At 52.1% G+C, this 27008-nt stretch overlaps 1 long non-coding RNA gene across 1 annotated transcript; it reads right to left on the bottom strand.

The window, feature by feature from the left end:
* Window positions 1–488: 488 nt before the first annotated feature.
* On the bottom strand, window positions 489–3463 carry LOC134516107 (uncharacterized). The gene is made up of 4 exons (XR_010071220.1): window positions 3076–3463; window positions 2433–2674; window positions 1561–2131; window positions 489–1035 (listed from the first exon to the last, which is right to left on the bottom strand). It is a non-coding gene; the product is annotated as an uncharacterized LOC134516107 (long non-coding RNA).
* Between the last annotated feature and the right edge of the window lie 23545 nt (window positions 3464–27008).

Genomic DNA, 27008 nt, shown 5'->3' with positions numbered 1-27008 from the left:
AAGGAACAGGAGCAGAAACGAGCCAGAGCCATCCATGAGCTGGAGCCGCAATGAGCTGGGGCTGGAGCCGTCCATCTGCTGGACTGGAACCAGCGCAGAAACAAACAAGAGCCACAAATGAGCTGGAGCCAAAATCGAACTGCAGCCGTCCAGGAGCCGGACCTGGAACAAATGGGAGTGAACCCACAAACAGAAACAAACGGGGGCCCAAACGGAGCGGGACCCAAAACAAACAGGGGCCCAAAGAACCGACCTGAAGCCGTACGGAGCTGGAGCAGTGCCGTCCTCACAGGTCTCCGGGGGGGCGCAGGCCACGCTGTCCCCCGTCACGGGGCAGGCGGCAGCATCAGCCTCAGCGCCGGCATCCCGGCTCCTTCCCGGGGCTCCTCACCCCACACAGGTCCCGGTGTGGCTGGGGCTCCTCCGTCCATCCGTCCATCCCTGCAGAGGGAGAGAGGTGGGACAATCAGCTCCTGGTGGCACTGGGACGGACAAACCTGCGGCTGCCCAGGCACGGGCAGCTCTGCCCGGACCCTCGGCAGCAGCAGCCCGGCACCGCACACCTGAGAGGGGACGGGACACCAGAAATGTCCCGTTTCTCCCCAGAAGGGTGGGTGACAGCCACATCTGGCTGAAAACCTGCCCACGCAGCAGCGTCACAGACCGACTCCAGCAGCCCCAAGGTGGGGCCGGGGCCAGCACCAGCAGCATGTGCCCTCCCCATCCCCGGGAGCCGAGTGTCCTGGTCCCCCCGCGCAGCTCTGGCTCCCCTCCCCGCTGCCCCAGGGCACTCACCTCACCGGGCACAGCCTCCCCCGCCCTGGGGCCACGCTCCTCGCCTGGGCACCGGGATGAGCCTTCCCCACATGTGGGCACAGCCACGGGCATCACCGGGGCCACCAACACCCCCCGAGGGACCAGCAGCTCTGGGATGGCATCGCTCCCTCTGCCCGGCTTCACTGTCCACCGCCAGGGCTGCAGGAGCTGGGGTGGGTCCCTGGAGTGGCCTCTGCTCCCACCGCAGCACATTTTGAGCTAAAAAAAAGATTTCAGGTAAACGCACAGTTTCAAACAGAGCTCAGAGCCACACCAAGGCCCCGCTGTGGCAGTGCCCTAACGCTGCCCTCCCCGGGCCATCTGCCTGCGAGGATGACGCTGGGCTCTCCCCAGCTCCGGCAGAGCCCGTGCTGGGCTGGAGCGGTTTGTTCTCCCAGCAGCCGCTCTGGAAAAGAGCTGCAGAGAAGAAACCAGCCGGTGCCTGCACCGGGAGGAGGGAGCCCGGCAGCAGGAGGGGTCACCGGCCACCCCAGGAGACCCCCAGCCCCACTGAGTCCCCTTCTCCCCCGGGGACAAGATGTGAGCCAGGCCCAGGAGCTGCCGGCGTCATCGAGTGAGGACTGATCCCATGGTGGAAATCGGGAGCTGCAGGGGACCCCCAGCCGCTGCCCCCCGAGAGGGGACCCCAGAGGGTTGGTGCAAAAACCTGCTGGGAAAGTCACCGGGCCCCGGCCAGGCACCGCGGGGGATCCTGCACCAGGGAGAGGGAAACGGAGCACTCACCGCGGCTGCCTGCGTGAGGCCCCGGAGCGGAGGAGCAGAGCAGGGCCCAGCACCGGTCCGTACATCCGCACCCGGCCCGTGCCGTCCAAGGAGAGAGGCTGGAACACAAAGCACAGACTCACCGGAGGAAATACCGACTCCTGCACATGAGACGTCCCAGCCAAACTGGGGCTCCCCAAACCCGGGGTTCTCGCACCCTTCACACGTGCAGGTCCAACACGTTTCACTCCTCACTGGCACCCACCCTGCCCGTTACTGATCACAGAAAATCCCGGCACAGCAGCTCTATTTCTGCAGCATCCTCGCTGCTTGGCTGGATCCCGATGTCTCTGCAGTCTGTCTGGCCAGAGCCACTTCCCTCTGACACCAGCCGATGCGGGAGGGTTTCAAAACCTTGTCAGAGGGGCTGGCTTTACCTTGGATGTCCTGGAGCATCTTTTATCCTTCAGGGACAGCTCTCGGCTTCCACACAGCAAAGTCCTCATGTCCAGGGCCGGGACATCCTTGAGTTTGTTTTAGTTCAGCACAAACACCACCCACGTCTGCAGTAAAACTCCACAACCTCATCATACTGCGGTGTAGAATAGGAACCAGTACAAATTAGCAAAATTAATATGCTTTCATACAATAAAGACCAACCAATGTCATCGTTAGGAAAGGGCATTTTCTTCACGCTCCCCAGGCAGGGGGGCACATGCAGTACACGCCACCCCCTGGGCTCCCCTGAGGTCCCTTGGAGCAAGTCCTGCAGGGAAGCATCAGCCCCCGGGACTTTCCCCGAGAGATCTGCAGTGGCCCCAGACCCCAGAAGCTCCCTCCACTCCCGCATCCCAAGCAAAGTCACTGCAGCCGCCACCAAAGTCCCCACTCACCAGTGGTGGGAGCAGCTGTGGCCTCAGCCAGTTCCCGCTGACGCTGGCAGCCCTGCGAGCAAGCAGCCGTTGTGCCCAGCAGCTCCTAGAGCCACGAAACATCACGGCCAGCAGCCAGCGCCGCGTCTGTCCATGGTCACTTGTGGGTCCTGGCAAAAACCCAACGGCCAAGAGACTGTGTGGTCAGGCACACAGACGGAAAGGGCTCGGAGAGTGACGGGGACAATAAAACAGTCCGTTTCCTGGGAGGGAAAGAAAAGCGTGGTAAAAATCAATGCACAAATACAACAACTGCTGCGTGAAGTCAAAACTTTTAATCTGAACCGTAACCCATGGCCAGCAAGCACACACAGGGGACTGGTAAACAGCTGCCTAAACGCATCAGCTAGTAAACTGTGTTAACCAAAAGGAAACAAAAATGCATTTAATTACACCCTTGACCTCATGAGAAACTCCTTCAGAAAGGCTCTTCTTGTTCAGGTGACCTGCAGAAATGCCCCAGCGGTTCTGGTCCCAGCCCTGCTGCCCCCAGCACCTCAGGGGACATGATACCCCCCAGCCTCGGCCCTGCTGGGAAACAGCTGCAGCTCTTGGGGTTTTCAAGGAAGGAACAAAAAACATTCTTCAGAGTAACAGCCAATACCTGAAACTGAGAAGCAGAAGAAACTGTGGACAAAGCCAGGCAGCAGCACACAGGTGGAGCCAATTCAGGTGCCTCCAGCTGTTGGTGCCTCTCCTCATGCCTCCTGGTACTCACTGGGATTAGGGCAGTATCCAGCACCTCTGCTTCCCCTCTTTGGAGAATCCCTGGAAGTTCTGAGTCCATCAGCCATCTGGTCTGTGCATTTGGGTGCCAAGACCATGCCCTGGTGTCCCGGGAATATCCTGTCTGTGCAGCCCAAACCATCGTGTCCTGTCCAGGGCTGGAAACGGGTGCAGTCCAGAGCTATCCATGTAAAATAGCTCATTTTAGGATCCCGGCAAATTCAGCAGTGCTGGCATTACACAGGGACCATAAAACCTACACCAAAAATGCGTTAACTCCACCAAAGGAGACCTCAGACACAGCCCCCAGCATTGCCCACCCACGTCCCCCAGCCCCCAAGAGCCCTCCCGGCCGTGGCCCCCACCCCAGAACCCACACAAAGTCACTACCAACCCCCAAAATGTGGTACAGCGCAGGTTCCCCCTGTGCAGGTTGGGGACCCCCCCAGAGCACAGACACAGGCCCCCCCGCCGACCCCCCGGGGGTGTTCCCAGGGGACGGTCACCCACAGCCACCCCACGGGCCTGGCACCCAGGGCCCCCCACCTCCTGCGCACAGGGACCCCGCGCCCCCGGCCGAGCCCCCCGGGGCTGCTCCGGGACAGAGCCGCCCCCCCACCGCCCCAACCGGGGGGGGCCCAAACACCCTCACCCCAGGCCCCACCGCCCACACAGCCCGACCGGGCCCCGGCACCCCAACCCGGGGGGGAAAAAACCCACCCCGGGCACCCCTCAGACCCCGAACGGGCACAGACACCGCCCACAAGCCGCAGCCGGGCCCAACCACCCCCCGGCCCCGACCGGGCCCGGTCCCCCCTCACCGCGGCCGGGCCCGGGACTCGCCAGGGGCACGGCTGGTCCCCGAGGTCGCCCGGAGGCGGGCCCCGAGGGTCCCGGGCCCGGCACGGACCCCCCCTGCAGTCAGGGACACCCCACTGAGCCGGGACCCCCCCTCTCCCCTCAGGGCCCCCCCGCCCCGCCGGTACCTCCGCGCGCCGCCCGCTGCCTCGCGCTGCTCCCGCCGCGGCGGCGCCCCCTGGCGGTGGCGAGCGGTACTGCGCCCCGGGGCTTCTTGTCGCCTCGGGGCGGGGTCGGCCCCGCCCGGCGCCCACCAATCAGCGGCGCCGGCGCCCGCGGGGCAGCAGCCAATGGCGGGGCGGGACCGGGGGGTGCGGTGGCGCCGCCTGGCGGAGGAGCAGCGGCACCGCGCCCGCCCGCGGCCGCGTCCTCCCCGGAGTCCCCAGTTCCCGGTTTTTTTCCCCCAAAAAGGCAGGGAGCGCATCAGCGACAGAGCTCGTCAGCCCGCCGCCACGGCCCCTCTGTCCCGGGAGAGGCCCTGAGGGCACCCAACGGCCTAAAGAACGCCGTCGGCATCCCGTAGCGCTGGCCCGGCCCGGGCGGATGCTGTTGGTGACGGAGACTAATTTCTCATGAACGTGCCCAAAACCAGAATAAGGGGGGGGTGTTTCACACCTGGCGACCTGCTGGAGGGACCTGGGGGGTTTTTGCCCAGACCCAACCGAGGGATTGTGCCCGGTGACCTGTTTTCCATGCCCATCCCTTGCTGGAGGAAGAACGTAGGGCAGCAAGCTGGGGGGTGGGGGGGGGCACCCAAAATGGGACGCGGGGAGCAGAGGAGCCCCAGACTTCTCCCTCTCTCCAAGCACAGCAAGCTCTCGGGACAAAGCAGCCTTTGCTGGCTAGCTGGAGCGAGGAGGCACTAGCCCAACCCCACAGGGCATTGATAAGACCCCCCCGGGCAAGCGGCTGCACCGCGCCACGGGGTCCCTTCCCGGGGCAATGGGGGGGCAGCCAGAATTTGCAGAGAAAACAACTGCTGTAGCAGCGAGAAAACCACCTCAGCGCTGCCCGGAGGGCCTGGAACCCCCATTGCTGTTGGTTTTGATGGAAAAAGAGTAACCCTCGCCCTCAAGCAAGGGCGCAGCAGCAGAGGGAAACGCGGAGAAGTGGGTTTTGCACTGACTAAGGGAGAACCGGAGACGTGTTCCTCGGGGATGGATGTCTCCATCCTGCAAACAAGAGAAAGCCGCTAAAAGAAACCACCTACAGATCAGTGTCAGGCTGCCACAAGGGATGTCAAGCACAGAAACGAGCCCGAAAGGCAGGTCTGCGGCTGTGGCAAGCTTCGGCTGTGGATGTGGTCGTTCCCTTCCAAGCCAGAGTAAGTCAGTAAAACATCTCTCATCGTGAGACATCAAGGCAGGAATGAACGCAGACGAATTTCCAGCAACAGCAGTCCTGCCTTGGCTGTTGGGACTGAAGCCCAGCTGTTTTTTTAGGATGCTGCGTTTAGAAATGCGCTTAGAAGCATCCAGGACTTACCCCCCCGCGCCTCTGATGCAGCCTCCCTGCAGCTGAAATGCGCTTTTGGAGGCCGGCCAGCAGAATGTCACCCGTGGGGAACCAAGTCAAACGCTGAAGGTCCAAACTCCTCCGCTGTCCCGCCGTCGCACTACATCTCACACCCCAGACGCACGGATGTCCCCACTGGATGAGGAACTCGGCTCCTGGAAGCAACGCTTCCCTCATTTCTCTCCCCCCATATAAAAGTCCGTACTCCCCCGCCACCGACAAAGCCACCGCAGACCCATTTCCATCCCCATCTGACCCAAAATAAATCAGCGACCCATCGGACTCAAAACAAATCTCCAGTTTCAGCTATTACCACTGGCTAAACAAAATTACTGTAGCCAAAACCAGTTTCCTTTTAAATTCTCATCTAATAAAAGACTGAGAGAAAGGGCAGCTCTGCCACCCCGGGAGGAAGGAGAGGATGAGGTGTAAAAGCCGGCCGTTTCAGCTTTCGGAATGCCATTTAACACAGCTTTCCCAGGAATCTCACTGCCTTCACCGGGAGTTCAGAACTCGCAAGGGAGCATTTCTTTCAAGCTGACAAAATCCCCCTATTAAAAATACTCGGGGGTACTTTTTGCTTACGTTTCTCCTATGAAAAAGCTTTCCAATTCCCTACCTAAATTTGCTCATTGCCAATAGGTACCCTTTCCATACTTTCTCGTAGCTAAACGTGTTGGGTGTATTTCCTGGTATTTACACTTCTGAGATTCCAGAAGAGTGAAAAATGAGGTCCTGCCTCGGCGCGTCCTGCACGGGCTACACAACGGGGAGCTCTTTGCAGCGTCTCTCCTACAAAGGGCATCCTCTCCCGGTCCTTCGGCAGCATCTCTGTGAATTTGTTTGAAATTAACCTTTCCTGAACACGTGGGCTTTGACTAATACAGACTATGCCAGGTAAAGGCTTCCCAATACTCCGGGGAACTTTCAGAAGAGAACTCCACCAGAAAAACTTCGTGTCCCGCTCTCCCGAGATCCCAGCGAGTTGCTCACTGGGTTAATAAACCCAGAGCTTCCTTCTTCCCCGGCGCTTCTCCCCGACGAGCTCCCAGGCTTCTCAGCCAGAAATCACGGCTGCGACGTAACTCCCCGCCTTACCCTCGGTGTGCAGCTTGACACCGGTTTTATTCTCTTCCCTCCGAGGCCACCCCGCCCTCTCGGCCAGTCCTCGGGCAGCAGGTACCGATGGCACGCGCGCCTGTGACACTGCCCGAAGGACAGGGAACCCCCTCTAATGGCTGCGGTGGCAGGCAGAAAGCGGGCAAGCTGCAACCCCTACACACACGCATTATCTGAGGATAAAACCAAAAGCACTCACCCTGAGCTGGGTTTACTTTGGGAAGGATTGCTCCGGCGTGCAGAGGAGAGGGGGTCGTTACCCTCTGAGGCCATCGCGAGCGCCTGCAGTGACACCCCACGCCGCAGCAATGTCACAGGCTGCTTCAGGACCTACCAGAACAAAACCAAGTCTATAAACACACACCCAGGCACAGCTCATCTCCTGCACAGCAACTTCCCCTTGGACAACTCAAAGACTTGGGAATTAGGGGAAGAAACGAGACCACGAGGTCGCCCCGCAACGCGCCGACACTTTGTGAGCCGTTCTCGGGAACGGAAAGCCAACATTCACACCGTCGCATCCGTGAGCAGCTCACCTGGGATGCTGCTATGGTTTGAGAAAACCCATAACTATTTATTGTCGTTCAGACAATTATCCTATCACCCGAGGACCCCTCCCCACCCGGCACGGGGAATCGGGGAAAGCGAGGAAACACCAGGGTTGAAATATAAATAGATTTAATAGGGTAAGACTAAATAATTAACAATAATACTGAAGAACCAGTATTAATCCCGATACTAATATAAGATCTACAAGGATTATACTCACCCCATTCCATCAGCAGAAGCCGTGCACTCCCCGCAGGGGACAGGAAATATGGGACACTGACAGCACTGCGGCTTCGGGAGGAAGGGAAGGGCTCAGCGCTCCCGCACCGGGGCAAGGAGTTCTCTGGACCGCCGCCATCAAGGGAGAGAGAGACTATGCAGCAAACTCTGTCATTTATATCGAATGTGACGTTCAGGGTATGAAATAACCCTGTTGGCCAGCCTGGGTCAAACGCCCAGGTCTCGCTCCTCCTCATCCCTGCACCTGGCAAGGCTCGAAAACACCGGGATCTCGAATCCCACAGAGCCTAGCTGGCTCTAAAGTAAATATTTTCACAAATTCGGACACTAGAGTCTTCCAAAAGCGGAGCTTCCCCAGCATTAGGAGAGAAATTAGTCCTGTGTCACTCACCCCGGGGCAGACCCCCCTGCCCGCGGCAGCAGCCCCGCTCCGTGTGCGCACGCGCAAACCCGGCGCCTCCAGCTCTACGGGCACGTTTCTGGCAGAAAAGGCTTCCGTGGAACGAGGGGTTTCAAATCGCAGATGATCTTTTCTTTTTTTTTCCTTCGTCAGGCCAGATGGGACCGTTACAAAACAAACACACACGCCTCATCTAAGCGTGAGACTGGTGCTGCCATCCCTATGCAGAATCCAGAGACCTCCTCACTCCTGCCTCCGTGCTGCTGGCCGCAAACCCTGACAGCCTGGTGCTCGCGCTCGATGTGCTTGGGACGGGCCCGGGATCCGGAAAAGCCGAAAAAGCGTCTCCCTTGTCGTGTCTGTCCCCACATTTGTTATTTTTAATGGGTCTTTCTAATTTCAACAGCCGTTGGTTGATTTGAAGGGCAGCTGGCAAATCAAGTAGCAAACATTCCGTTGGCAGTCTGTGCCCATCCATCGCTTTCCGACTATGATGAGCCAAACCGGGCCTGGAGTCATCACGTAGTCAGACCTAATGACGGGGATGATCAGATGTGCGTGGGGTGCAGGAACACACACGCACACGCGTCTCACCGCTCGCCCTCACCGCGGAGAAGACACTTTGACGCCTCCTAAATGGAGATGATGTTCCTGCTTCGCCCCAAAGGACGCTGACAGCCCCGGAGGTGTCAGTGGAGATGTCAGCACCGGTGGGTCCCAGGTGCTGGCGGAGCACCCCCAGTGCCCCAGCAGGTCCCATCACCCTGACGGCCTCACCTGCAGCCCCCACCGCCCCCCCGCTCCCCATTGGCCACAGCTCTGCATTTAAACTGCGGCCAGGGGGCTGGTTTCTCACTTCCCTGGTAGCTGTGTTGTGGCTTCCTTGTTTGTCTTGATGTGTTATTGTTTTCTTTATTTTCTGCTTTTATTTGGGGGGTGTTGTTGCACTGCCTTGGACTTTTATGTAGGTGCTGTGGGGCAGGGTGTGTGGAAGGGGGTAGTGGTGGCTCTGGTTTGCTGCTGTCATGGGGTTTGTGTGTGTCTCAGTTTTACTGTCATCTGTGTAGATTACCTGAGTTAGTGGCAGGATGTGACTCTCTTTATTTCTACTTTTGTTTTACTTTTTCTGGATGATAAAATAAAGCTGGAGCATGTTCTTCTTAGGATGTGCCTGTTAACTCTTGTCTTACTGCTTACACCTAGAAATGCTCAGTCTGGTTAAAGCCCTGTGGCAGAAGTCCTCATTCTCCTGGTCTCTGGTAAGATGTCTGTGACCTGTTTAAGCTCAGTTCAGATCCCAGGGCTGGTTTGGTAACCTGTACCCATGGAGAGGTGTTGTGGGGAAGCCCCTGGGGGCAGGGATGTGCTTTCCAATTTAAGGCAGAGCCCTGGAGTTTTTTTCCTTGCTGTGGAGATGTAAGTTGGGCCTGGAGCACCCTTGCTCCCCCTGAGATTCCCCTTCTCCCCGCTTTAGCCCCATGAGGAGGAAGGAAGCTCCTGGGGACTGTGTTGGGATGAATATTCCCGGCTTTGGCTATGGGGCTGGGTGGGAGTTGGATTTTGGGGAGGCAGAAGCAGGGAAGGCAGAAGGTGCCATCTCAGGTAGGCGGGCTGGACAGACTGTTCTCTCTGCCCTGGTTCCCGCTGCTGATTTACAAGCTGCTGGAGCTGCCCTCGCCCCCTCCCCAGAGAGGCTTGGTGGAAGCGCTGCCCCCCAGCAGGCAGGAGGAGAGCCCGGGAGCTCCATGCTGTGTCGGGGAAGGCTCTGGACTGCTGCTCCCCTGGCTGTAATGGCTGGGGGGGGGTCAGAGGGCTGGCATCTGCGGGGGGGGGCGGGAAGACTGTTGGTGCCTGACAACAAGCTCCCTGAGGCGAAGGGATGCCTCAAGAAGAGCAGGAGGGGGAGGCTCCACAACAAAAGCTGTGTGAGGAAGCCAGTCCTGATGTGCCAAGCAGGCGTCCCCCTCCACCCCAGGGCAGGGGTGGCCGCAGGGGACACCCCCCCCGGCCCCAGGGCTCACCAGCCTGGCTCTGGGCTGTGCTCCCCAGTCCCTCCTTCCTCCTCTCTCTGCCTCCTCCTGCATCAGGCGGCAGCTGCGGGGTCTCTTCTCCCTCTGCTGCGCCGGGGGCTGCAGCCTTCCTCCTCCTCGCTCACACCAAGGGGCTGCTGCGGAGCTCGGGCACCTGTAAGTGGGGGGACCCTGGGGCTGGGGGGGCTGCTTGGGACCTGGGTCAGGCTGTTCCTGCCTCTCTGCTGGAGCTGGGAGCTGAGGGAAAACTGCAGGTGCTTTGTTAGCAACAGGTTTGTGTGCGGGGGGTGGGATGCCCTGATTGACTTGGGGACATAACACCGCCTGCATGGGGGTCCTGGGGGTGCCAGCATCTGCCTTCTGCCAGGCAAGCCCCCCCCTCCACATGCTGCTCAAGTTGGTCCCAGGGCTGTGACAGTGACCAGTTCCTGCACTGGGGAGGGACAGGGGGTGGCAGGAGATGCCTCTGATGCATTTAGTGGTTTGGAAGCTGGGGGATGCACACACAACACTTTCCCCACCAGCAGGGACAAGTCAGCGGTATGGCCAGCAAGGACCACTGTGTGTGATGGGGGGGAAAGCATCTCTGCTGCTGTAGAGAGCAGGTCTAAGTGGGCTGGGGGTTTGATCTCTGTGCAGGGCTCCGGGCTTTTATTTAAAAAAAAAAAAAAAAAAAAAAAACAAACCAAGCCTGTTGCCACTGAGAGCCCGGCTGTGGACGGGGGGCGAGCAGAGCCAGTCCTGGGACTTGCTTGGCTTTGTTCCTGGCTGTCTGGACAAGCGGCTGCCAATTGAAGAGGGCTGAAATAATGTTTTAAAGGTCAGTTATCAAATGCTGCTGGTTAACACGGTTGCCCTGCCGAGGCTGGGAAATGGATATGCCAGGAATCAGAGTTATGTTAGTTTGGCTGTGAGGGAAGGTGTGGAAAGCCTAGTACAGCATTTTAATTAAGTTTTCTGTGGTCTCTGTGCTGTATTTCTGTTTGTGCTAGCAGTGCAACTGTGCTCACATCACCCACCAAATACGCACAGAGGAGAACACAACCTGAATGTCAATGTTATTTTGAAGGGAGTAAACATGAAAACTCTCATTAAAAATACATTTGGGGTGCTTTAAGTCCAGGACAACCTGGTTTAGCCAGGGAACTACTAATTACCATCAGAATGGCTCTCCAAGGGGTGACTTGATCATTTTCCCCCCCCGCAGTGATTAAGAAAAGTTTTACGTGCTCTCATTTTGCTTGTATAGCAATAGCAGACTACCTCCAGCAGGAGAAAAGCATCTGGAGCTCGAAGTACCTTTTGTTATCGAACTCTAGGCACAGAAAGAATAGTGCCTTGTTCTTTAAGCCTGAACCATACTCAGGGGCTGCAAAGCATGGAGCGCAGCAGGATCAGTTTCAAGTGTTTTGCTGGAGAAAGGGTCAGTTAATTGGATGTAAGTCTCTGCAAGGGAGAACCATCTCTGGAGGCTTGCCGTTAGGTACTTGTAAGATGGCATCTCGAACCAAAGGGATGGACCTGGGCCGCTGCTCTTCTCCAGGGAAAATCTTGGCAAGGAAAACTTACTTCCAGTCTTGGCTGGTCCTCTCTCTGCTTGAGGCAGAGCAGCAATCTGATATTTCCCCTGATGGCCATTACAGGTCCTAAACCCTGGCTTAGTTTCCCTTATGCCCACTGCCTGGCCTCACTCCTGTGCTGTGCTGAGGTTACTCTTTTCAATGAGCATCTCGGTAAAACTTATTTGCTCCCCCACAAATGTAAGACCCTCAAAGGTTAGAAGCTGAATTTACGTACCGTGCGATTTGGTAAGCAATCAAATCGTGTAGACCTCAGACTGGCAGGAGTCCTCATATGATGGGGTTCTGTCACCCTCAGTCACTGTGTTTGCTTCTGGACTTTCACTTCTGCTGAATCCCCTGGGGCTGATGGTTTGTACGGTGGTGTACAGCAGTGCTGAAGGCCAAGGGACTCTCAGGGTTATCGAGAGAGGGCTGGGTAGCAAACTGCCTGGGGTGGCGTGGCCATTGCTGCAGTACCAGCTTGCAGAGTTCTGTAAAGGAGCAACAAAAGATGGGGAGGAGACTGGTCCAAAGCTGCAAGCGGATTGAGCTGGGTCAACTGCTTCCACAGCATGGCTCCAGTCATCTTGTGACCTGGGATCTGACCTCATCAGGCTCTATGGATGGGTGGTTTCTATGTGGATCGTGAGAAAACTGACCCTGAACTTGCAGTTCCCCAGGAGATGAAGATGCCTGTGCGGTACAGCCATAGCCACGGAAGAAACAGGACGGGACTGGCTGTCCCTGCTTGTGGCACCTCAAGGGCAAGCTGAGCGTAGGCTGAGTCTGACAGGGTCCTGGCCACCAGGACATCTGTGCCTTCGGCCACTGGCCCGCTGAAGGCCCTGAACTGTAGCAAACTGAAGGCAGGACTTCATGTGTGCTGAGTGAGAAATGCCCCACTGATATGGAAGTTAAACAGTTGGTAGGCTGGTAGTAGCTGATGCCAGTATCAGATGCATTAATGCCCTTAAACCAAGAGAGGTGACTAATTAATTCCATGCTGATAGATGACTATAGACTGAAATAATTCCCCACATGGCATTCAAATCCAAGGATAAGGTTTTTTTGAAAACTTTGGCCTGACCTCTCCTTGTAGCAGGACTTTATCTGGAGCCTGCTGACTAATTCCAGCTTCCTGGCGTGGTCAGTGAAAGGTATCAAGAGTTCTGCAGTGACAGAAAAGCAGTTGTCTCTCTCGAAGGAGATCATTCACGCTGCCTTTAGAAGAGGGACTGCACTCTGTGTGTTCAACTGTCACCACAAGTGAAGCCTAAAATCTCTGAGGCCGAGGGTTTCCTTAAAATGCTACTAGTCATTAGGTGACCCTGGTCAATGTGGTTAGAGGGTGCCTGGGGTTTTCTGTTGCTTTCTGGTGGATAAAACTAGGATGTTGGAGCCACTTGCTGGTAGCAGTGTTGTGGTAGGGCTGGTACAGGTTATGATAGTTAAGGGACATAATCAAACTAACAGATGAAGACAGCTTAATGGCCCATCAAATAGATATACTTTTCAGCACAAGCTGCTTGGAATACAGAAGCAAACGCTACCGGGAACAACAGTTTCAGCTCCTGCTTGTTGACCACAACTGGCTTTAGGGGAGTGGAGGGAGCTTGGTTCAACCTGTGCACTCAGGTTCATTGTGATGGAGACCTCACAGTGCAGGTGCCAAATGGAACAAAACTTTTTAGAGCTGAAATGCACATGCCTGGGTAACTTGCAATAGGGGCAGGCTATGGTAGCTTCCAGCAGCTGTTTCCATTGAGCTCTTGGAGTGGTGGCAGCCTGGTGAAATAATGCTTAATGCTCTTTGGTGACAAAAGGGATCCTCAGGAAAGAGGAGCTGACACAGCAGGACAGCTTACCGTGCCCCTGGAGCCGCGGGCTTCATTCCTGTCCCTAGCGCTGCGGGCTGCTCTCCCCTTCATCCCTGACAGGAGGCAGCGCACCTGGAAAACAGCAGGAAAGGGGACATCAGTGACCATGTGGGGAATAGCCTGTGTTTGGACACAAAACTGCTGCAAACTCGACAGCTGAACCCCATAGGTTACTGAGAGGGGACCTCTCAGCATGTAAAATTCCTGACCTCTCTTAGAAGCACCTATCAATCCTATCCAGGGGAGGTGGCAATTGCTCAGTGCATAATGACAATCAAGTCACAGAGGCAGCAAATGGAAATTCAGGAGGATTAAATGGATTCAAATGATTAGAGCAACTCACAGGAAAAATAAATCAGTGGATTAACCTGTAAGTGAGTATTTAAAGTGACTGTGTAGACGCTGGTGTGCCAAGTCAGTACAAGGGAGCACTTAGCAAGTAGGAAGGTAGAGGAAGAGCCCTTGCCATAACCTTAACAGACAGTTTTTTCTTCTGTTCAGTCTACAGAGTTATTTAAGATTAAAGGTGTTGCCTCTGGGAAAAAATCGGACCTTTGGTTGTGGCGAAATGTTAAGGAATCAAGACTGAATTGCGGCACAGGTAGTCCACCTAGTCTGCTCCTCGTCAAGGCAGTCTGTTCCGCTTAATTCCTAGGGAAGCGTAATCAAATATTCCACTAGCTGGAAACTTGGGTGAGGGTAAAATGCTATTTAATGGTAATAAGATCAAAGTGGCCATCCCTGATGTAAAGTGCCAACCAGGTAAACCCTGCAATTAGTTTGGTGTTAAGTGTGCTGCTGGCTGGGTTTAAATGAGTATATACTGAGTGGTGTAGAGAGGAGAGAAGGGTGCGTTTTTGAGCTACATTCCCCCAAACCCCATCAGGATTATTAGACTGAAGGTGTTAATTGCATGTGACAGTAACTCACCTCTAAAGCAGCATTAGCTGAAGCCCTGGCTGAGAACAAGCAGGGCTTGTGGTGGCTCTTTTAAGACTCTCTTCTGGGTGGAGAAGGCTGCTTTTGAGGTTTTTTGGTGGTGGTGGGGAAACATCTTATTCTTTTCCAATGGTAGTTCACACACACCTTCGCTTGTGTCTAACTACAGCAACTACCTGGAAGGAGGGTGTTGGTCTCATGAGTCCAGATCTGTAACTCTGATTTTTGGCAAAACCAGATGCTTATTGGGTAGCTTCATCTGGTTGTGAGATATATTTTCACTCCCCTCTCCCTGTGATTTGTAAATACAATACTTGTGTTCTCTGGCATGTGGACCCAATAGAGATTCCCAACATGAGTTTTGTATTGAGGTGGGTCTTCCAGCTGAGGAGAAGAAAATAAATACACTCCAGATCATGGGCCCTGTTTGCTTTCATGCCTGTCTCGTATGGGGCAATAACACTTCCATGCTAAGGTGTAAATCAAATAATTACTTGCCTCTTGCTTGTTTTCCACAGTAAGCAGAGATATAATCTAGTGGAAAGAACCCTTGTGAGGTGCTGTTTCCATTGGTGGTGTTTTGGTTCGTGCTGCTGGCTGGAGATAGGAGGCTGGGAAGGACAAGAGAAAGGTTTCACTCTACTACAATTCTAGACAGAAACCAATTTTCTGGGCAAAATAAATCCATATATCTTTCCAAGGTTTGTTTGTATAATGTTTAAAAAGCCGGGGAGGAGGTTATGTCATAAACACTGCCAGATTCTACTGTCCAAGTCCTCAGTTTCAGGGAAAAAACCGCTCTCCTGTTTGTCCTGAAGTGTTGGTGTTTTGATGGCTGGGCTGCGGGCAGCACTTCAGCAAGCTGTCACAAGCATGCTAGTTTGGGAGTTTAGTTCCCTTCGTTTATACTTGTATAGAGTTGGATTTTTTTTTTTTTGCTTAATGCTATTTTTGTACTCACTTTGCTGTAGTGAAAACAGGTTTTCGACAGCAAATTGGATCTCCTGAGTGTTTCAATGCTGAACTCCGGTGGGAGGGATGGCTGCAGTCATCTCTGCCTGCGTTTGTGTTTCCCGCTGCTGTTCCGCTGGCAGGGATTCGTCACCCTTTGTGGCTCGCACAGCAGCGCCTGTGTGACAGTAGCTTCCGTAGTTACCTTCAAATACAATTTTAACTTCCACACAAACCAACATGAATTAAGGCTTAAAATCAGACAGACCTTTTTTTTTTTTCAGTGTTGAAAGAAAAGCCACGATTTGGTTGTGTCTGATCCAAGCAGTGCTCCGACGGCCTGAGAACTGTTCAGTTTGGGAATGAACTACTCGCAGTGCTCCCACCAGCTCCCCAGTGGAGTAAAAAATCACCTGTCCCTGCCCTGTCTCTGTACAGACTAATAACTTGCTGTCAGCGCACCTGGGGTTGAGCTCAGGTTGCTCTGCTGTGATTGCAGGCTCCTCTGTGCTCCCCCATTTTGGGTTGGGGCCTAAAGTACCTCATGACAGTGTCTGCTGCTCTGTACCCGGTGAATTAGCCTGCAAGGTGACAGATGGGCTCCTAAATGGCTGATTTTGTTTGCCAATTTTACTCTCTACTGGGACTACATCGTGGTTGTCCCACCTTTCATCCCCTACCTAAACTGTGATTACGCTTGCTTCCTCCTTCTGCCTCTTCCCCCAGTTACTCTGTTGGCTTTCACTACTCCCGATGACACGGCTGTCACCTCCACCAGAGCGCTGTGACAGGGAGTGACTCACATACAGAGCCTTAACCTGCATGTGAGATCAGATGAGTCAGCTTTGTGCCTACCATCCAGCTGATATCAAAGGCCTGGGGATGGTGAAAATCGGCTGCTGTGCCAGAAGGTGGCAATTTAGGAGGCTCATCTCCCATTTGTGAGAAAATTAGTGCTGCAAAAAGCCTGGCAGTGAGCAGTTAACTGTTCCTTTGGCTTAATCCAAAACACTTACTGCCAAGTGCTCGCTGGAGTATCTCTCCAGTGAGAAAAGCTCAGACCAGTTCAGACGATGTTTAGTGGGGTCCCTGGCCACTTCCCAGTGGTGGAGGGGAAGCTGCTGCTTAGAGAGGGGATCTCAGGAGAACTTAATTAAAATAGTTGAACTCTACAGTAAGCTTCTCAACGAGGGAGTTGTTTCTCCCTTTGAATTATTTTGTTATTTTTTTTATGGGTAAATGCAAGCAAGGTGTGAAGGAGCAGAGTAGCAGAGGACACCAAGAGCGTCATGCTCAGCAGTGGACATGTCCGATGAGCCAAGGTTAGTGGAGGAGAGAGAGATGGGGCAGGTTTGCCAGCCTAATTTCAGAGCACTGCTGCGCTGGGTGGCCCTGCTGAACAGGGAGAACGCTGCTCTTGCTGGATATAGCTTTTTCCCTGCAGTGCTTTCTTTGGAGTTTTACCACTCAGCCGAGAAGACCCACTTAATGTAATGAAAAACTCATCCCTTGTCCGCTGAATGCGTCTCTGAATAGCAAAGGCCAGATGGAACGGGTGCACTCAGCTTTCTGCGCAGTTCCGGCTCGTACAGCACCCATTCCTTGATTATAGCAAGCCCAGTGCTCTTCTCCACAGCGCTAAATTACACAGTGAGGGGGGTGAACCCTGGAAAGGGAAGACAGCCCAAGTACGGATGTCTTTGAAAGCATCCCGAACACCAGGTAAATGGCACTGGCTGAAAAAAGGATATTTCTCAGAGTCCTCGTGTTTCCAGTATAATACTACATCAAAGGGACAAGAACACTATCGGGTGGCGTAACAATACACAGGAAGCGTGTTCTAATACCTTAACTTGGCCTCACTAACCATTAGGAGAGCTTTCAGTTAGGCGTTGGGCAACTTCGAAACAGATGTTCTCTCCCCTACATGCCAGGGTTCTGACTCGGCAGCTATTACTTTAAGGCTGGGGTGTGAGTCCGTTGTTGTGACCACCGGGTTGAGCCCTGCACTGAGCCTGTTGGATTATTTCCTCGCCCTCTGCTCAACTGGGTGCCTTACAATTATTTTCCCCTGTGCGGCCGATATGAGTGGTGGCACCATCCTTGTTCCTCACACCCCCGCTGGCCCAGAGGACTAAGGCTAAAAAGACTCCTTACATTCCAGTTGCAAAAAGGCAGCTATTAGAGGGGAAACTTGGAGGCTGGGGTTGTGAGCGGTCTTGGGGGAATTCTTGTGACGATGACAAAAAGCCATTTCCAAGTATTAGGGAGTTAAAAAAATCCTATGACTTGCTCGGCTTCTTAATAAAGGGGCTGAGTAAGTGTGCCTGGGTGTGGAAATCTTACTTTAACCTTATTTTCAGGAAACAGTTGGCTGAGCTTTCAGTTCAAATTTAAAACAGCCTGTGACACATCAAATAGAAAAACTTCAAATTCAGAAGCTTAAAGGTTGACTAGGCATTAAGCAGGGGAAAAAAAAAAAAAAAACAGGAATATGCTGCCAAGCAACAGGTAAGCAGCCCAAGCTCTAATTCTCCAAGAATTCATGTATGTTATGTTACAGCTGTCATAACATACATGCATAAAACATTTTCTCTGTATTTCTTTGCCACCGAAGCGAAAGTTACTTTCATTTTATTGTGTAATCAAGGACGGGCTCAGCCCAAGTTACAAACACTGGGGCTGTATCTGTTGATGTTCTCCATCTCCTTGGGAAGCGTGTCGCTTCACCATGGAGAACAACGCAGAACGACTGAGTGCCAAACTCCCACCCCCTATTCAATTAGTAGCCAAATGGGATACTTCACATTTCCAATGGTTCTGGGCAAACTGGTGGGAGTCAGGTATGTGCTGGGAAGGATGAAGCTCCTACACTGGCATCTTAAGGTCAGCTAATAGCGAACGGCAGAAAATGCTCAGCTAGAGCGAGGTTTTGCTATGGTAAATTTTGAATTTCACTCTTATTCATTCAGAGTGACAATAAAATCAATGTTTGACAGGAAAACTGTGTCGTATTAGTTGAATGTCAGAAGAATGAAGCAGGGAGGAAAAAATAATACATTCTAGAGAAATGCAACAGCCTTGCTGTGGATGCTTCACCTGCCATTAGCACCTGCTGATTTACACTGGAAATGGGGCTTTTCAGTGACATGTTTTATATTCCTAGCTCCGATGGATGAGGAATCTGCAACTAAGGGTTGTTTTGTTTATTAGAGCAATCCTACTGATGGTGGTGTTCTTTTTCATTAGACAAGACAGGCAAAGTTTAAGACCTTTAAAAAAAAAATCCTTTGACAAAATATTTGCCTTGGTCCCAGCTCAGACTCTGCAGATAAATGACTGTTAGGGGAGGACAAACAGTTTAAGCCCCTTCCTAAGAGCTCTGCATGCAACTTCAAGAGTGGTACGTCTCCCTGGGATTGCCCTTTTGAAAACCAGAAATTTGCTCATTGTACACTTTGTTTTTCTTCATGGAAGTAAGTGTCAGTAAGAAAATAATTTTTTTTTATTGCAACTTGCTATTTTTAGTGTGGCTTTTCTTTCACAGCTCCTTTTTCCTAGCTGAAAGCCAACCCTTTCCAAGTGACATTCAGTGCTCACATTGAGATAAGACACTCCTCGGTATTTCTAAGAAACATCATGGAAATTCTGATGTATGAAAAATTAAATAAAGTACTTTAAGAGCAAGTTCTACTGCCTTAACTCATAAACATCCTCAGAGTTTGTACTTTGCAGTTCAAGTCTTGTATGACACAGGCTGAACACCTCTCTGCTAATGTGGCAAACTGACATTAAGTGCAAAATGAAGTTAAAACATACCTTAAACCAATTTCCCAGAAGTTAAGGACAGTCCACTGAAAGCTCGACTTGGGCAGAAGGCTGTCTTGCTCGTTTCTGCGCTTCTGCTTGTCCCGTCCTTGAGCCTCAGGCTGGAACTTGGTGTTGGGCTGTTGCCGAAGCCTCGCTCTTTCTCTGGAAGAGAAAGCAAAGATGAGCTCTGCTGATAACAAACAGCAGACGTACGTCCTCCACGCCCAACTTGTGGAAAGGTGTGATGCTATGAGAAAGTATTTCTGAAATTCACAGCAAAAGGTGAAAACGTATTGCCACATTTTAACTTTTTAGATTAAACGACCCCTTATCTTACAATATTTCCCTCTAGGTCACACTTCTGAGCCCTCTGATCTTTCCTGTGAACTTCCTATAGACTTCCCGCACTTGATCCAAATCTGCGCTGAATTAAATGGAGCGGAACTAAATGCGACAAAGGAGACAAGCCCCGAGTACGGAACAGCAGGGAGGGATTTCTGTACGCTACTGTCCTGCTTACGTGCCGTTTTCGTATGGCGTGCTGCTTGTTGCCTCCCGTTCGGCTGGTACCTTGGTACAAACCCCAGACGGGTGCCCATTAGTGCCACCACCCGGTCAGGGGTTGCCCTGGTTTTTCCTGCCTCGCTGCGTGTTGCTGTGCAGCGCATCCCTGGTGAACGGATGTTGGGTTTAAGCTGGTTTCTCTAAGAAATGGTCTTTTGCAAGCAAAGTGCCTGGCTTGCCATGGGACATCCTTCCCTGCTGTCGCTTCCTCCAAAACCATTACTTTTCCTTAAGGCAGAGGTCACTCGTGACCACTTCCAGTTCTCACACTATGTTACATACCCTACTTAATTCTTAAAAATAACTGCCAATAACACGTCACTGAGTTGGGAATGTTCACAGTTGATCTTTTTACGTTTTATTTTTTTTTTTAGGCAAAATCGATTTGTTTGTCTTGGTCAGTAGCTTTTGCTGATCCACTGAGTCACAGCATAATCCACACATTTGTCTCTTGCTTATTTCTAAGGCATTTACAGAATGAGGTACCGCTGCTTTTGCCATCCCTCGGTGGCTCCATTTTGCAAGCAGCATTTTCTAACTTTTCAGCGGAACGGAGACGCTACCATTTTCCAAGGTCTCCAGGAAATTTCTGTAGTTGACCCATTACTGAGTACGGAACTCAGGACAAGGGCAGAAGAAATTTTTTAGCGCTTACCCCATTATATTGTCTTTTTCCACGACTACACGCTTCTGTTCTTCATGTCTCCGAAGGTTCCTTATTTTTGTTCCAGCTTCTAAAGCCTCAGAGGGTTCTGGGATGAGAATTCACACACACAAAAATCAAGATAACAAAAAGAGGTTACCAGATTTCCTCTGTCTGGCCAACATAAAAATAATTGCATTGACTTCATAATTACTTTGAACTGTTTTTGTAAAAGTGGAAAAATAATTTTCTATATCCAGTGGCATGAGAATGTCCTGGTGACGCTGGGAGGCTTTAGGCTGCATATTTGTATGCAGGCGTTATTCCTGGGATTTCAGCAGCGTATGTGTTTTAAAACCCAGCCTGTGGGACCGGGCAGTTTTTCGTTCACGGAGGCTCTCGCTTCACTTGTTTGCGGATTTTCCTCCAATATATTAAATGAAGTAGGGAGGCCGTGCCCTTATCAAATTACCATGTGGAAGCAAATTACTTTATCAGCCTGTAATATTTATGCATTGCATTATTTTTTCCCCTTTCTTAGATGACTGATGTTTCTGTCTTCTGCGCCTCTCTCGATTATTTATCCCTGTCTGGTTTAGCTGGCAACTCCCTTGGGAAGAGACAAGCTGCTGTCTTCATTCCCCCTTCCAGCCAAGCCTTTTCCACCTCAGCTTCAATAGAATAAGAATTCCCGTACCTTTTCCATTTCCTGTAAGCTACGGTATTTGTACCGCAAATTCACTGTCTTTGCTACAGCCACAACGAGAGGAAATTTCATCAGCGCGGCTGCGATCAGGCGACTTCAGACAAACAGACACTGCTCCAGTTCTGCCTCGCGGCTGTTCGCAACTTCTTGTTTAGCAGTTACAAAAACTACTCCAGAGTTCATTACTGAAAAGATTGAAAGCCGTTTCTTTAGAATACATTGCCAGAAAGAGAGAAAACTCAAGAGGCATATAAAAAAAGTTATTATAAAATGATTCCTCCTGCTTTTAGTGTGATAAGGTATTTCAGTTGTCATAACGAACAGAATAATAACTAATTAATTCACTAGAATACTGCAATCGCACAGGAATGACCCACCAGTGTACTCCAGGGACCAAAGCCTCATATTAGTCCTACCCGCACAACAGTTGGTACTTGTAAGAAGCCCAGCACGAGCCTGTGGAGCCTGTGAAGGGTTGTCTACGTAAGGTGCAAAGGAGCAATAAAATCTGAGCCATAGACACATCATATAAACAATATAAATCGTGCCATATAAATATCTGCTCAGAGGAACAATGCTCCTCTCTCACGGAATGACAAAGAACTTCTCCCTCGTGCCATCAGGGACCCCTCAAGAAGCCAAACCGGAGCAGGCGGGGAAGGAAAGCCACCTCTGTCTCCTCTGCAGGGCCGCTGGTGACGGCACAGCTCCTGTCAGTCACGGGCACTGGGAACACAGGACAAAGTGCTTCACACCATTCCTCCCAGGGCAGATGGGTAAGTGGTGCTGGCTCTCCCTCGAATGCCTTGAGTCAGAGCAGAGAGAGAACGTTCTGCTCCAGAAAAATCCCAGCACGGGCCGGAACAGCAGCCGCTGCCCAGATGCCCTCCCAAGGGAGAACAGGAGAACGCGGCTCTCGCCTACCAATGCCCTACGGCACATGGTCAGAGCAGGACCTTACCTGCCGTCACAGCTCTCGCTGAAGAAAGAACAGGTTCGTTGACTGCTCCCCACAAATGGCTGCACAGTACCTTGAGGACTACAACAAAAATTACATTTATTATGACACCGTTTATATTTCTCATGTTTATTACACATTCACACAAACCATATAACTTCCACAGGGGGAAGGAAGATTGCTTCCCCTACCTTTTTTTTTAAATATACATATATACTCCAGCAGCTGCAACAGCATTTGGCAACGGAAAACTGCCCCAGTGTTTCCAGCCTTATTTTGCAAGGAGTTATCAGCCCTCCATAAACTCAGTGAAAGGAAGACTTAAGCAACTCTCGGACCTGAGCTGGGCACAGAACAGCCAGGGTATTTTTGGCACTTTTTGAATACACAGATAACCACGCATTCAAGTCAAAGTGCCTCCATACGGTAATTACAAGTGAACCACAAAAGGCAATACATTTTGCTGCTCTGGAGGCTTCGCAGCAGACGCTGAGCCTCTAAGAAACAGTTGAGCCTTCCCAGGGCCTCACCTGGGGCTTTGGAACAGTCTTTATCTGCCTCACAGACACTTCTTTGTGTTCCTTAACAAATCCAAAGAGATTTCTCTGATAAAAGCTGCAGCACTCCTTGCCTCTGCAGCAATGGTTGCTACTGTCACAAGGCAAAGTTAGGCAGACAGCATTTTATGACACAGTACACATGTTTTTAAGTGAACAACGCAGGAATAAAAAGATACTACCCCTTCAGGCTTAAGATGGGGAGAAAATCCTGCTTCTTGCCTTTTCTCTGCTCTCACGCGCCAGGATATTGGACAAACTGTGTCTTGTTTCCAACGGCAGCTGATGCCTCAGCCTGTGTTGCCAGCCGAACAATCTGGAAAAAACGAGAAAGACAAAATATAGAGAGATACAGACAGAGCGCGCGCAAGACTCTTCTGAGAATCACAGAATCGCCTGGGTCCGAAGGGAGCTTTCAGATCATCGTGTCCAACCATCAACCTAACTCTGACAAAAACCATCACTAAACCCCGTCTCTAAGCACCACATCTGCCTGTCTTTTAAATACCTCCAGGGATGGCGATTCCACCACTCCCCTGGGCAGCCTGTTCCAATGCTTAATGACCTTTTCAGTGTAAAAACTTTTACTAACATCCAGTCTAAACCTCCCCTGGCACAGCTCAAGGCTGTTTCCCCTTCTACTATCACCTTCTCAGGTGAGAGAAGATGCCACCAAGCTCTAAAACTCATTCTCAGCTCAGCTTTTGCCAGCTCACTCTTCATCAACGCGAGCCTTAGGGAACGAGCTCTTAGGGAACAGGAACGGGGGCTGTATCCAGGGCGGTGCTGGGAAGCAGCACGGCATCACCAACAGGATGCCGGCACAGCAGAGTGTGGGGACAACATCATTTCTGGAGGTGCTGCGACAGCCCCATGTGACGGGCAAACAACTGGGTACCACAACACAACAGGAGCGCAGAGGGACTGTGGGAAGACTACGCGTTAATTTTATCAGCCCGCACAGCTCGCTGCATGCGGCACAAGGGACCAACGACCAGTTCCTCCCAGAGAGAAAAACCCATCACTTCACAAGCCCCAAAGCCCTGACGAGAAATGGACATGAAGGAGCCAATTCCCATCACCACCCTGGGTGTGGGTAACAGACTTGTCATGCAGATGGTGGGCAAGAAAGAATGTAAATACAACTAGTGAAAAAAAAAGAAAATCCATTAACAAGAAACATGCTGAGCACGTTAATGGTGCAAAGTAGAAAGCACCAAACAGATGCTGTTATTCAGAACTGCACACTACAATACCTGTGTGAATTTAACAGCTCCTGAAAAGTTAATACTCCTTCTAACACACTGAATAAATGATAGACCCTTTTTCACAAGGACTGTTTTGCAGCTGAGGGTCACCTTCTTCACCTCAAGAGCTACGCTCGGTTCTTGATGGGAGTCAATGAAAACGAATCCTGAAGGCTGAAACTGCGAGCCAAGGCAGGGACACGACCCAGCTAACACATCACGCACTGATTCCCCTCTGGATGCCCTGTTCCTAAAAAAGACATACAGAAAACATTGCTGAACTCTGCATTGCTTTTTACTCGCTGCTCCCTTTCAGCAACCCGGCCCCCCTGGAACTCCTGGTATTTGATATTCAAACTATTGGAATACTGGTGGCCCCCAGCAGTGCTGTCGCATGGACACCTTCCGTACGCGAGCACTGTCATCCACAGCAAAACAACCGCGTCCACAAGGAGCAGAGCCAGCTCTGCCAAGCGTTTCATCCCACAAGCCCTCGACTTTGCCTGTTTAACCTTCCCTGCATCCTGCGGAGAGAGATCGTGCTGCTGTGGGAAGGCTGCCTATGGGTTAATGCCAGAGGGTTTATGGCCTCTGCTCTCCAGCCAGTGCAACTGGCCGCTGCCGGACACAGAGTACGGGGCTGAAAGGGCCGTGGCGTGCTCAGGTGTGGGACCTGGCTGCAGGCAGCTCCTTTGTTGGCTTCCCAAAGGGAGACACACACACACACACTTTGCAAAGCACTTTGGCCTATGCACAGGGGAGCCCAAACACCCTGTCCCACGGGCACAAACCTGGAGGGTTCGGAACCCGGCTGACTCCATCCGTTCCCGGCTCTGCGCACAGGTCCCATCCTCCCTGAGTCACCTTTTCTTCCTTCTTTGTCCGTAAAATCCTGTGCTTCTCCTTGGCCAAAATGTCCACTATCATCTGTAAGCAAACACCAAAACCTTATTAATACGATTATTCTGTAGCAGTCATTGCTAACGACAGAAATATGAGAGAGTAATCCTCATACAAATGCACACAAGAGACATCATGATCAAATTCAAAGATTGTGCATGCACAAGTAACTCCAAGCACTTCAAAATTTCTTGGTTTGCGGACCCTACAGTGGAGGTGCCTTTCTCCTAACGTCAAACTAAACTTACTGACAAGACGCTGCCTTTCCTTAGTTACCTGTCATGATGCACAAGATCTCACAAACCCCCAGGCACCCAGAGACCGCAGGCTGTAAGTCAATGCTGTGCACTTCAAATACTTATTTTTACTGCAAGCTGCCTTTGAAACCTCAGAAGTTGTTCTGAGTCACACCGTGAAAAGGCAGAAGTAACCACTGCCTCTGTTTTATTGACGGAGAACTCAAGGGCTGAATACTGATGTGGACACACCGACACCCCCACCAGAACCACAACAAAAGCTACACAACACCCAGCTTCCACAACAAATCTTTCTCACGGGGACAGGAAAAAGGAGAAGGACCAGGAGAGCAGAAAGACTGTTTCAGGGGAAAGGGTCCAAAGCGTTATTTTGCACCTCTGCAGTCCCTGCCAAACTCTGCGGCTGCTCATTGAAAAATGTCTTTCCCTGCTCCAGGCTGTTCGGTCGCAGCCCGGCAGCATCACAGAGGAGTCTCGGACCACACACACCATCAGACAGGACTCGACATATTGCACTTCTGGGCACAAAGTCGGCTCCGTCTGGCTCTCACACTGCTGCCTTCCTACACCAACACCAGGCCCTTCTCCCAGCGCCAGAGAGGTTCAGCCAGAGCTGAGGTGCCTTTGTTACCTTAAGCCGGCAAATTAAGGACTCTCTCAGACTCAGTTTGGGAGTGTTAGAAAGCAGGCATTCCTTATGGCAGCGCTGGCCCCACAGGGGATCACCCCACCTAGTGTGCGCGCTGAGTTGCTTGACTACAAAGGAAATAAGCCATCAGAATATACATATTCATTCCATTTCCCAGAAATGATTAACACAGTCATACTGTCACCTAGAACTCATTCATATATGTTAATGTCCTTGACGTATGCGCATCCATGTCCATTGGTGGTCTTCCAGGGTCCTCTGGTGGCTGTCGATAGTCTTCCTCACCGTGTCCGCTGATTGAACTCGGTCTTCGCGCATCCTCGGTTCATCTTTTGGCTTAGTTTGCAACTCTTGTTGTCATAAAACTAGCTTATTCTAGCATCGCTCCCTGTCTAGTCTACTCGAGGATACAATGCCTCAAGACTTCCTTTGATCCAACTAAACCCAGCAGATGTTTAACCCATCCGCTTACAAAGTGTTTCAAACTTAGCTACATGACTCCAGCAGGGAGGGAACCATGTGTTCTTTTAGCTGGGTGTTAGGAAGGCCTGAGGGGCTTCCACCCCAGCCTTTTGTGCTGTTCAAGGCTACTGTACCACCAGCTCCTGTATCCCCTTGACACCAGCAATGCCGTTGTGAGTTGAGGCCCTTTCTCGTCTGGGCAACAGCTTTCAAGCCCGCACGGGCTGAAGATAGCTGAACCTTTCTCCCGCCTGACAGCTGTGAAAAGCTTGACTTGTCTCAGTCCCCTTTCCACTGAAATTCACAGCCCATGGGACAGGCTCGTCGGGGACAATCCCCTGACCACCACAAGGTGGACAATGACGGGGAGGCGAGCTAAGACAGCTTGCTTCAACCCCTGGCATTGCAGGCTCGCCCGTGTCAGCCTGGGGCTGCGATTCTCCCCCTCGTCCTGTTTGGCTTGCTTTCACTGCAGGATCCTGGGAATGGCGGCTGCTCTCACCTTAACCAACGTGCGGTGCCTACACAGCGTCTCTCCAGGGCCAGAACACGCAGAGACTGCCCATCTCAGTTGGAGTTTTTGCCCGGGCCGGGAATATAATTGCCCTCCCACGGCCTGGGAAGCGGTTTCTGCAGCTCCGGCGGGGCACTGCCGAGCAGCCGGGCCGCAGGAGCTCCTGTCACGGCAGCCAGGGCCCAGCAGCAGGACCCAGCTCTTCCCCAGTGTCCCCCTAAACATTGCAGACAAAGTCATTTGCAAAGCAGCAGCAAGCACAGAAATCAGCACAGTCTTAATATGCCTACTTCCCTACTCTGCACATCAAATACATATTCTGCACGCTCTTTTCCCCACTTCCCTTACAAATGATGCAGATATTTATCTCCTCAGTAAGAGGGCCTAAAGAAAGCCTGTACCGGAATAATGACATTCTCATGGCCTTCAAAAGCTCACTGATGCTTTTGTGCTCAAGAGCCCAAAGGTTCAGATGTTTGCGAGATGCCAATTATTTTCTATTTT

This window comes from Chroicocephalus ridibundus, chromosome 5, assembly GCF_963924245.1.
Source record: "Chroicocephalus ridibundus chromosome 5, bChrRid1.1, whole genome shotgun sequence".
Lineage (NCBI taxonomy): Eukaryota > Metazoa > Chordata > Aves > Charadriiformes > Laridae > Chroicocephalus > Chroicocephalus ridibundus.
Note: the sequence above shows the minus strand (reverse complement) of the source record. Positions and strands in the feature narration are given on the sequence as shown.